General features: G+C 34.6%; 1 long non-coding RNA gene across 1 annotated transcript in view; it reads right to left on the bottom strand.

Annotated features, from left to right (window-relative positions):
• Positions 1–1,851: 1,851 nt before the first annotated feature.
• The window catches only part of LOC116853549, a 26,221-nt gene continuing 17,335 nt past the window's right edge, over positions 1,852–10,737 (bottom strand). The window contains exons 2-3 of the long non-coding RNA XR_004379999.1: positions 2,209–2,268; positions 1,852–1,972 (exon numbers count right to left, since the gene is read on the bottom strand). This is a non-coding gene — a long non-coding RNA (uncharacterized LOC116853549). The remainder of the gene's footprint in view (positions 1,973–2,208; positions 2,269–10,737) is intronic.

Raw genomic sequence — 10,737 nt, 5'->3', positions numbered from 1 at the left:
TTGTAGATTTTTAATTGTTAATTAGAGAAAATTGATGGGGAATGTTTGTTCGCAATAATATATTAGTGTTCTATTTAACAATTAAAAATCTACAAGTTATTAGGAAAAAGGCAGAGGATTTTATTGTTCAGTTTTTTTACCTAATATACAAGCACACGATAATAGATGTCGCCACTACAGCTCATCTATATATCTCTCTTGTATGATTATTCATAAATCTTCTTTAATTAATATCTCGATAATTATTGTGAATATCGCAAAACGCTACGGGATTTTTATGTTTACTTTAATCCGCATTATTCTTATTATTCATATTATTATACTTCACGAGAGCTTCGGAGATTGTTCTGGGACACCCTGTATATATGAAATTTTATGATTCAAATGTCAATTATGAAAGACATTTGTGTTTATTTTCTCGATTCAACTTTATGTTGTAAATAGTACAGAAGTTGAGTTTAAGACATGTTATGTGTGCTTGCGATATGGCAAGTGTGGGGATCGCTTAAACTCGAAATTGCGACGACATCGCGTATGAGGGGTCGGAAAAAGACGCGTTTTAATGAAAACCGTAATAATGGGAACTCAATAGTCATATCGTGTCGCTGACACGCAATTGCATATGTATATGCGAGTAATGCGTATGAGTACGCAACGTATGCCAAAAGATTGAATAAAACCAGCCGAAAAAAGTAATAGATAGTGTTATTAGCAAGGATTTGAATAATCGGGTAATAATTGTTTTGTGTAATTCGGAAATTATCCAAAGATGTTCACGATATGTTTAAATAGTATCATTATCCTTACTTTTTTCGGTGGAAATCTGTGCGATGTACGATTTTATGCATATTACTAATATTACCTAAGCGTTGAAATTGCACACTCACGAGTTTTTATAGAATCCTCTTTTCACAATGTTCAAAAAAAAATTTACCTGAATCAATATTTCATGAATTGTGATCATGACTAATAATGAAAATACGCATATGGTCAAATCTTGTTCTAAAATTGGAGTTTGTAAATTTTCTTACTGTATATTTATTGCAAGGCAATAAATTCCGATAGTTACGAAATGTGTTCGCGAGACTCGAAACAAGATTGAAAAAAAAATCATAAGGTGAGGATCGCATTGCAAAATCAGAAACGAAAAAGATATCTTATTCTGCGATTAACTATACTTATTAAAATACAAAATTCCAGTTCCGAAAATTCTAGTTGAAAAATAAATCCGTAAAAATTTGAACGAAGTGGCTTTCATGGATTTGACTTTAACAAGATTCATATCTCTTTATAACGCAAATATATAATTATAAGAAATTGAAATTGAAAGTTTATAAAAGTAATGACGAAAACGCGAAAGCTGTTAATGCAAAGATATTATCGCAAATTCCGTGAGCACAAGTATATAATATGTATGTATCAGTATATATATGTATAAATATACACATATGTAGTATTGCATATATATTCTAAAAAACACAGAAAAAAGATTTGTTACATATCGACAAACAAAATTTGCTATATTAGCCACTTTTTCTTTGCTGCAAGAGCCAATTTCTTTGCTAAGATAACAAGAAAATCTGCTCCTGTTACAAAAAAAGTAGCTAAAGCAGTAAATTATGTTTAGTTATTCATCTATAGCAAATTTGTTGCGTTAACTACTTTTCTTATTATAGGACCAAATTTTTTTGTTATCATAGCAAGAAAAACGTTCCTGCAGTAAAGAAAAAGTAGCTAACACAACGAATTATGTTTAACTATCCGTATGTAGCAAATTAGTTTGCTGCTGAAACAAATCCTTTTTTCCATGAAGATATCAAAAGTTCAAATTTACATGCAGAATAAATCGCACTGATTTCATAATGATATTCTGATATCAAACCCATCACCTCAAATATCAATATGTATTCATTTCTTTCACTCACCAAAATGACTTGCAGTTAGGGCCGGCCACGTTCTGCTGTTTAAAAATCTGAAACAGAAAAATCATTTCACTTCAAAAATCAATTAGATTCAGTAATGCAGTTTAACGAACAAATTCATAATACAAAAAATGTCCAATATAAATACGAATAGTTTAGACAATCGCGGTCGCAATATGAATCATTCAGATAACTTGTCAAATTGCGATCTTAATTTTTAATTATAGAGAAATAAACAAAAAAAATATACGAAATGTTTATCAACATATTTTCGAGCCAACCCTACCTGGCCCGAATCAGGTCCTCCGGTCAGGATTCACCGTAACTGCAGCCCCGTCCGTCGAGTCTAAAACCATAACAGTTTTCCTGATTAGGCAATATTAAATAGACTGTTCGATCGCGATAAGTTAAGGTTTCCATATTTTCTTTTGAAATTCAACGAAAATAAGACATAGTAATTACTTTTAGAAATGATGCGATGCTTCTAGCGGGTTATAATCGCGGCGCAGATATTATAAGCCGTTACTATGTTAATTCGTTCACCTCGATACAACAGTGAATAGCGAGTGACGTCGCGCGATGTGTTTATCTCCGCGTCGAGACTGTTATGATCGCGAGCGTGCCGCATACGCACGCGTTTGTTGTCATTTTGAAAGCCGCCACACCTTTGACGCGTCAATTTGATTCCAAAACAAAGTCACGTGATTTACCGTGTGTGTGTATATGTGTGTATTTAACTTACACGCGCCATATTAAAATATATTAATATTATGCGCTGTATTATAATATTAAATGATTCAGTTTACGTTTCAATAACAATTATCGTATTCCGGCACGTCGTATATGGGGTTACTCATCGTTAAAACCTAATAATTATAATTACAATACAACTATAATGCTGTCAAATATACTAATAGTAACATATTTTGATTTGTTAAATATCGCTTGAACGGCAGGAACGCAAGGAAACATATTGATATATTATATCCCGAGAGTCGAAATTATTTTGATTCTACATTAAATCTGCATATTTCCGTCAGATTCGAAAGTTCAATAGAGAATCTCGAAGTAGAGCGTTATGTAAAGCTTCTAATATAAACGCTCGTGTATTTAGACCAGGTGAAACTGAATATAAAATTCATCTACCATTTTGCAAACAATTACGAAGATTTATAGGTTATTAATTAAAAAAGAGAGATTGGCGACTGAAAATGTATGTCATTATGATACATAAAATGATAGAAGAATTTTATATTCACTTTAACCTAATTTACAAATATACATATGAGCATTTCTCCCTATATCGTCAGACATTCCGCAAAAATTATTAGAATAATTTGACTGACTAAGTTTTTTTAAAGTTTTACCGAATGTTTTTTTGTGGTCTCAGTAATTTTTACAAAATCTTTGAAATAATTTTCGTTCTGAAATATAAATATCGAAAATGATTTTGAACACACCTGGTTTAATACCATCGCCAAAAGCACAATTTGGATAAACGTCCTTCTGTCCACTCAATAAATTTCACGGAAATTTAAAATTGCTTTCCAGTTTCCAAAAGTCACCCACCGAATATGGGATCTAATGCAATGTTGATGGCAAGAACCCTTTCACGTGTATGCGCAGTGGGATTTATCCTGCACATGTACCGTAAGTGAATCGGCTACATTAAGTTAGGTATGTCGTAAAGTACTATTGCCGATAGAACACTTTCACAGAATGTTTTTACGTTGCCAGTAATTTTTCTGCTCGCTTGACAAATTAAAAAAAAATTTTACAGTAATTTTCTAACTTTCAGATGTATATTTGTCGAAAATGGTGTCAAGTATACGTATATCGCTCAGCACTATCTCTGGGACACAGTTTGAATGTATATACCTCTACTCTCTTAAAAACATGCCCAGAATCTTTAAAATAATTTTTCAATTTGCAAAAGTCACACTAGGAAGGTTGGATCAACGTAGCGTTGGTAATAAAGCCGCATCTTCGCATATGTGCAATGGTATTTGCGCATGTGGGGTAAGTGGACCTGTGATGCCTCAAGTTGTGTATGTCGTAGGGTATATTATTGCCGAAAGAACACTTTGAGAGAATGTTTTAGTGTTGTCTCAGTAATTCTCTCAAAATCCTTAATTTTTGTTCCGAAGTATGATTATCCGAAAATGGTTTCGTATATACGTATTTCGTTTAGTAATAGTCTCTAGAGCACAGTTTTGATAAACGTTCCTATGTTCCTTCAATAATTTTCAAAAAAATTTTTAAGATGCTTTTTAACTTCCAAAATTCGCCCTCCGAATGTTGAGTCTAGTGTAGCGTGGGTTGCAAGAACGCTTTCTTGCGCATGTGCCGTAAGTGGATCTGCTGTTACAAGTTGCGTATATCGTAGAATACTATTGTCGAAAAAAATACATGAAGAGAATATTTGGTATTTCCTGAAATTAGGCATTTATTGAGAAGGATAATTAAAGAATGTTAATAAAGAAATCAAAATTATTGTAATTATTTTTACATCTCTGTATATATACTACATGTTTTTACATGAGATATAAAAATATTAATATATTTATATTGTATATTTATTACATTTGTTATATTTATTATATACGTCTTTATATTTATGACGTATATATGTGTAATGTATTTAAAAAATGACAAATGTATCCTCTTTTTCCGCATTAACGCAAACATAAGAACCAATGTTTTTCATACTTACATTATTCTTATACCACAGAACAACCATTTTATGTCCATCGGGAGCGCGATAATTTTCCCTTTCCAATGATCTTTGTTTCAAGTCTCTACGACGTCTACAAGTGGAGTTATAACGATTGTATTGGTCCGCGTTTTCAGTCGGCCGGCGTTATCACTACAGCGCGCTGTGAATGAGTCAGAGCGCGACGCGTGAATGGAACAAAGAGTCACCTTACGCTGTACGCGACTGTAGTACGTAACAGAGCCCGGCGCGCTACCCCCACTCTCTGCCCCACCTCCCCACTCCCCGCCGCTCAGTCGCAATCGCGCGCTCGTCGCGGCCAGTCGCGCTCACTATAGAAGCGAGCTATAGCGTGTGCCGGTGTGAAAGCAAATATCTGTGTCGCGTTAGAACCGTATTGGTGTCGCGACTTAAAACAGCTATAACACGCGAATAAATCGATGTAGCGATATTAATTAAAAAGAAATTTCTTCGACACGCGTCCCACACGCGTCTATAGTGCACTTTCTTTATTTATTTGAACGAGTCGAGTGTTGTGATCGATTGAAGCACGGCAAATACGAGCTACACGCAACTTGCTAGAAAGCTGCTGAATCAGAAGATGTTAAGATAGAGCGCAGGATGCTGGGACAACAAACAATATATCGTATATTTTCGCAAGTATGTATTAAATAATTTATTATACAGGAGGTTTGAGACGAATTTAATGAGAATAAGGAAATATATATCCGACTCGAAATATTTAGAATCTAGTGAATATTTCCGGAGTTAATGTTGTGTATCTCGTATAATGAATCTTGAACAACAAGTCTCATTTTAAATTTACCAATACTTGCTTTCCGCTTACGTCTGTTTTGTTATTGTAACAAATTTAAATATAACGAGTGACTCGATGGCCAATCTACTTTTTAAGTAAAAATAAAAATACACTCCTAGAAATTTATAGAGTAAGAACTGAAATGTGCTATTAAAAAATTTACTATAACAAAATTTACTGTGTTTCTTAATAAAATAGATTTTATTGACATTCTATTCCTGCACTATTAAAAATATAAAAAAATTGAAAAGATTTTATATGAAAAAAGAAACTCTAAAGAATTATTTTCGTGTAGACTTTAAAATTGGCTAATCATACAATGCGTAAATAATTATATATGAACGTAATATGAAATATTTCAGATTAAAATATTGAGATGTGAAATTTACGTTGTACGCAATAAATGCGATTCCAAGTACACCCGGCGTAATTAGACTTTGTGTAGTGCTAGTAAATTCGTAATCGATCGTCGCAAATTGATACTCTGTGCGCAGAACTCGCTGACGAATATCGCGGATTAGAGACCCCCTTCGAAAAGAGCGGAAGCGACATCAGGGAACGACGGAAGCAAGATGGATAAGCGCAGTGGGAAAGGGGAAAAGGGGGAAGCGACAGGTCAGGGTGGTAATACGCGCGAACTTGCACGCCCGTTGTTTTTGTTTGCGGAAGACGGATGAGCGGCACGGGTGTCTGTGTCTCGCGTATAATCCCGGCGCTCTCTATCCCGCATATTGCCGTAATCGTAATCGTGCAATTTATCGTCCCGCTTTCAGCGACTCGCTGAATTATTGTGCTTGCGTCGCGACGCGCGAATAGAAAATTAAACGGCGATATTCGATAACGTAGTCTAATTCGGGCGTCGTTAAACTCTCCAGATGAATTTAATGCTTCGCCGACGTTGTAATAACGGAGCGATTTGTTGTCCGCTCGAAACGAGACTGCAATTGCGAACTGTTCAGTGCAAGATAAAATTTTACGGCGTGCGCAAAACGTGCGCGCAACGAATATTAAAATTCATGCGGGTAGTAATTTTGAGAGCGAGACCGACTGTACCGCAACAACGATAACAACATTAATAATCAAAAAATAAATTCCTGCCCATTTACAATAAATTCTAAAAATAAAAAATTATAAAATTACGGAGCATTCGAACGCTTACGGGAGAAAATATCTGGGGTAATAGGCTGGTCGGCAAAAACAGAGTAAACAATTCAATCATGCGGTGAGTGTAATAATATTTCGATTAAATATTACGCGTTTTTCGCTGTCATAACTATGTACGCTAAAGAATACACGAATGTACATTTCGTTCGAGCACATAAATATGCCCAGCTCTACACTCGCGTATCTCGCGTATGACAGCGTTATTTGAATAACTGCACAAATTCATTATCAACAAACTACTATTTCCACGGAGAAACAGGCGGAATGTAAATTAATAACTCCCGTATACACATAGAAAAATATCATTTCACTACTAAGAAAAGCGATTACTCAATTTACTTTCTCTCTTTTAAATAACGCTTATCTTCAGAGATGATATGACATGCTGACGAAAGTTGCATGCCATTTCTAAATAAAGATAAATATGAAAGAATACTTGAGACTGCTTCAGCATACTTGTAAAATTGTGCAAAACATATTCCTTTCCCCTGACGTTTAATAAATAGTCGTATAAATAATAAATAGTGAAATGAGGCATGCAGATTCATTTCATCATTTATCATATCACTATTTATTGATCATCAAGACAAAATGATATATTTCAGACAATTTTACAAGTGTGTTCAAGCAATTTTAAATTCTTTCGTCTATATTTATCTATATTCAGAAATGGCATGTTAGTATGTCATTTCTCACTTCTGACGTCACAAATCCGACATGGCTAGCGAAGAGCCTCAACATAATATTCTTTATTAAAACGCAAAACTTACCAGGATTCAAAATGTATCTTGAATAAAGTTATGATGAAAAGCTTATGATGAAAAGCAATTGTAGATTTGCGAGTATATTATGATGTGCTTGAAACAAGTTTACTCGAATACAGTATATATTTTTCTGCATGTAAATTCGACGATCCTGCGTAAGGCATCGCTAAATTCTCCGACTACAGGATGTCTTTGGCGCTGAATGTCGTTGAAAAGCGAGTCGGTCCTTTCGAGAGACACTCTCGCGTATTCGGCGCGTGACTCTTCGCACAGCCGGTTAAATATTCGTGTTAACCATCCGATTCCCGATCCGACGTATTGCGTAACGTCGTTTACCGCGATTGGAATCGTCCCGAGACCCGAGACATAGCACTGCTTGTTTACGTGACTCGGTTAAGCGCGACGCCGGGCGCGACGACGACGACGGCGACGACGACGACGACGACATGTGCTAATTGGTTAATTAAATCTAGGAAATTACTATTCCCTCGCCACGTAGCACGCCGACTACGCCGACGGCATACGGCATTCGAATCTAAGAATCCCGACTGATTAGCTCGGAAATCGGAAGCGTCGCGCCGAGGAGTTACTCTCTCGCTTTCTCTCTCTTTCTCTCTATCTCTCTGTTTGTCTCTCTCCCTCCCTCCTCTTCTCCTCGATGTTTGAGAAACGATCTCTGGCGCAAATTGTCCCCAACAATTTTACAAGTGCCGATTAAACGATCAAGCGCCTCCTACTTATTTCAATTGGAAGTTTGCACGTAAAAAATTATGTAATTAGCAATTATAAATATTTAATTATAAAATGTATCTATCCATTTATCTCTATCTTTTATTAAATTTTTAACCTTCAAAGTGAATAGAAGACTCATTCGTGTGTGGATACTGCTAATAATTTCGCATTTTATTTTACACTGAATTTTTTAAGGGGACTGGAGGGTTAGATTGCCTGAAAATCATGTTTGTTCTTTCACAATTTTTTATGACAAACTGAATGAATATACGAAAGTATTATTTTGACGTGTATTTATACAACATATGAAGAGAAGAAAAATATAATTTTGATGATCAAATACTCAATATAAATGTATGGTACATGCAATTAAAATATATTTCGTTTTTTTTTTCAAGGTTATCATTTTGCAGTAATATCTTGACTCTCGGTTACCACTATAATAGAAATTGAGTAAAAGTTAACAAAATTGCAAATATCTTAATGGAATATTATTAAATTTTCAGTTCTTTTATAAGTAAAAAAGTTAATATTTTAAAATTAAATATTTTCACGGGTTTGTCAGTGGTTCACACGATAACGACAAACTTACGGAAATTTTCTACCTAAAATTCAGCTTAATTGAACCACCGAGAGTCAAGATATTACTGCAAAATGACGACCTTGAAAAGAAAAATGAAATATATTTTAACTGCATGTACCATACACTTATGTTGAGTATTTGATCATCAAAATTATATTTTTCTTCTCTTTATATGTTGTATAAATACATGTCAAAATAACACTTTCGCATATTCATTCAGTTTGTCATAAAAAATTGTGAAAGAATAAACACGATTTTCAGACAGTCTGACTCCCCAGTCCCCTTAAGGCTTTATAATGTATTTCGGGAAAGAGTGTGGCGCCTCATTTCCGACATACGACAGAATGTGACGATACATATGCGTCAGGTCAGATTAAAGGAAGAATTTCACACGACTCTGTAATTTGCGACGACTATTTCAGTGATGACTATTGCAGCGACGACTATTGCAGCGACGACAACACTATTATATACAAGATGCGCGCGCGTTCGCTGTTTTACAAGTTACGATAAAAGTACGAACTTTACGGTGGTGCAAGATGGTGGATTTATGACGCCAGTATACGTTATACGAGCGCGCCTTTTCGTCCATGTGTGTTCTATGACGCGCCGTGCGCGGCAGGCACCACTGACTGCCATTTTTCTCATGTTTATATTTAGTTTACCGCCGGTGGGTTGAAGAGAGAGCGTGACACGAACAGTGCGTAAAAAAAGTCGTATTGATTTAATCTACCGTTCGCGCGCGGAGACCAAGTCGACGACCGAGTTGCAGCGTACAAAAAACGTCGATTCTTTTTACGCCCTTTCCCTTTATCCTTTGTAAGGACACGGCGACGCGGCATTGTGCGCAGACCGCGTTATAACACTTAGCCTATCATTTCCGTTTTGCTTCCGGGAGCGAGCGAGGCTTTTTTCTCGGGGCTAAATTGAGGGATTTCGAGGGATCTTCGATTTATGGCCCGGAACGACGCGATATAGTCGCATTTGATGGAACGTGATTTACCTGAGGCCGCTTGTAACTCACGCGTTCGGGAAGGATCTTGCGATGAAGATTGCGAGCTTATTTATGTCACTTTTAAATTAAATCACGGCTTGTGGATATATAAGATCGGGAGATGCTACGAGAATGAAATAAAAATAATATAATATGAATGAAACAAAACGTAATATATGTATAATATATATGTGAAGATCGATTAAAATACAAATATATATAATTATAACAATATAAGTAATGACTAAGAAAAGAGATTAGGATAGCTCGAAAGGCCTAGAATAAAGATAACTTTCAGAAGTATTTTTTAGCGCAATGAAATTAAGTATTTTCGGTAAAAATATTTGCACAACTTGCTATTGAATATATGTTCAAATTAACTCAAATCAACCCATCTTTGAAAGTGTAACAAGCCTAAGATTTTGACATTTCGATTTGGATAGTTTGCACGATTTTTCCACTTAAGTTTGTTAGAAATGAAGAAGCAAAAATATTTGTAATCTGCAACATTTCTTCTATGCATTGAATATTTTTAAGATTTCGGAGAAATGAAAAAATCACAAATTGTACAATTTCTTTTCAAATATTCAGATATTTTTTTACACACCTTTGTAAATATAAAGTGAAGGAAAATATGTTTTCAAAACTATGTCGGTGCGCAGTGATATCCACGAAGAACGTTTTAAGTCTAAGTCCATTAAAATCTCTTGCAAGTGTCTCGAGATATCATCCAAATCGAGACGTCAAAATCTCAGATATGTACTTTTAAATATAAATGACAATTAATTTGATCATATATTAAAATAATAGCTCAAATTATGCATTATGTAAAAATTTTTAACTTTGAAAATTCCATTCGATATTGCGCTACAAAATATTCCTGTAATTCATGGACCTAGATTAGATTAATCTCTTAAAAAACCGAGATATAATGAGTTAAATCGTATTCAAAGTAAATATTATATATATATATATATATATATATATATATATATATATATATATATATATATATATATATGTATAACAATAGTTTTAAAGAAATAGT

The sequence above is a fragment of the Odontomachus brunneus genome, unplaced genomic scaffold, assembly GCF_010583005.1.
Source record: "Odontomachus brunneus isolate Ranch 3 - 2012 unplaced genomic scaffold, Obru_v1 Obru_scaffold_355, whole genome shotgun sequence".
In the NCBI taxonomy this organism is placed as follows: domain Eukaryota; kingdom Metazoa; phylum Arthropoda; class Insecta; order Hymenoptera; family Formicidae; genus Odontomachus; species Odontomachus brunneus.
Note: the sequence above shows the minus strand (reverse complement) of the source record. Positions and strands in the feature narration are given on the sequence as shown.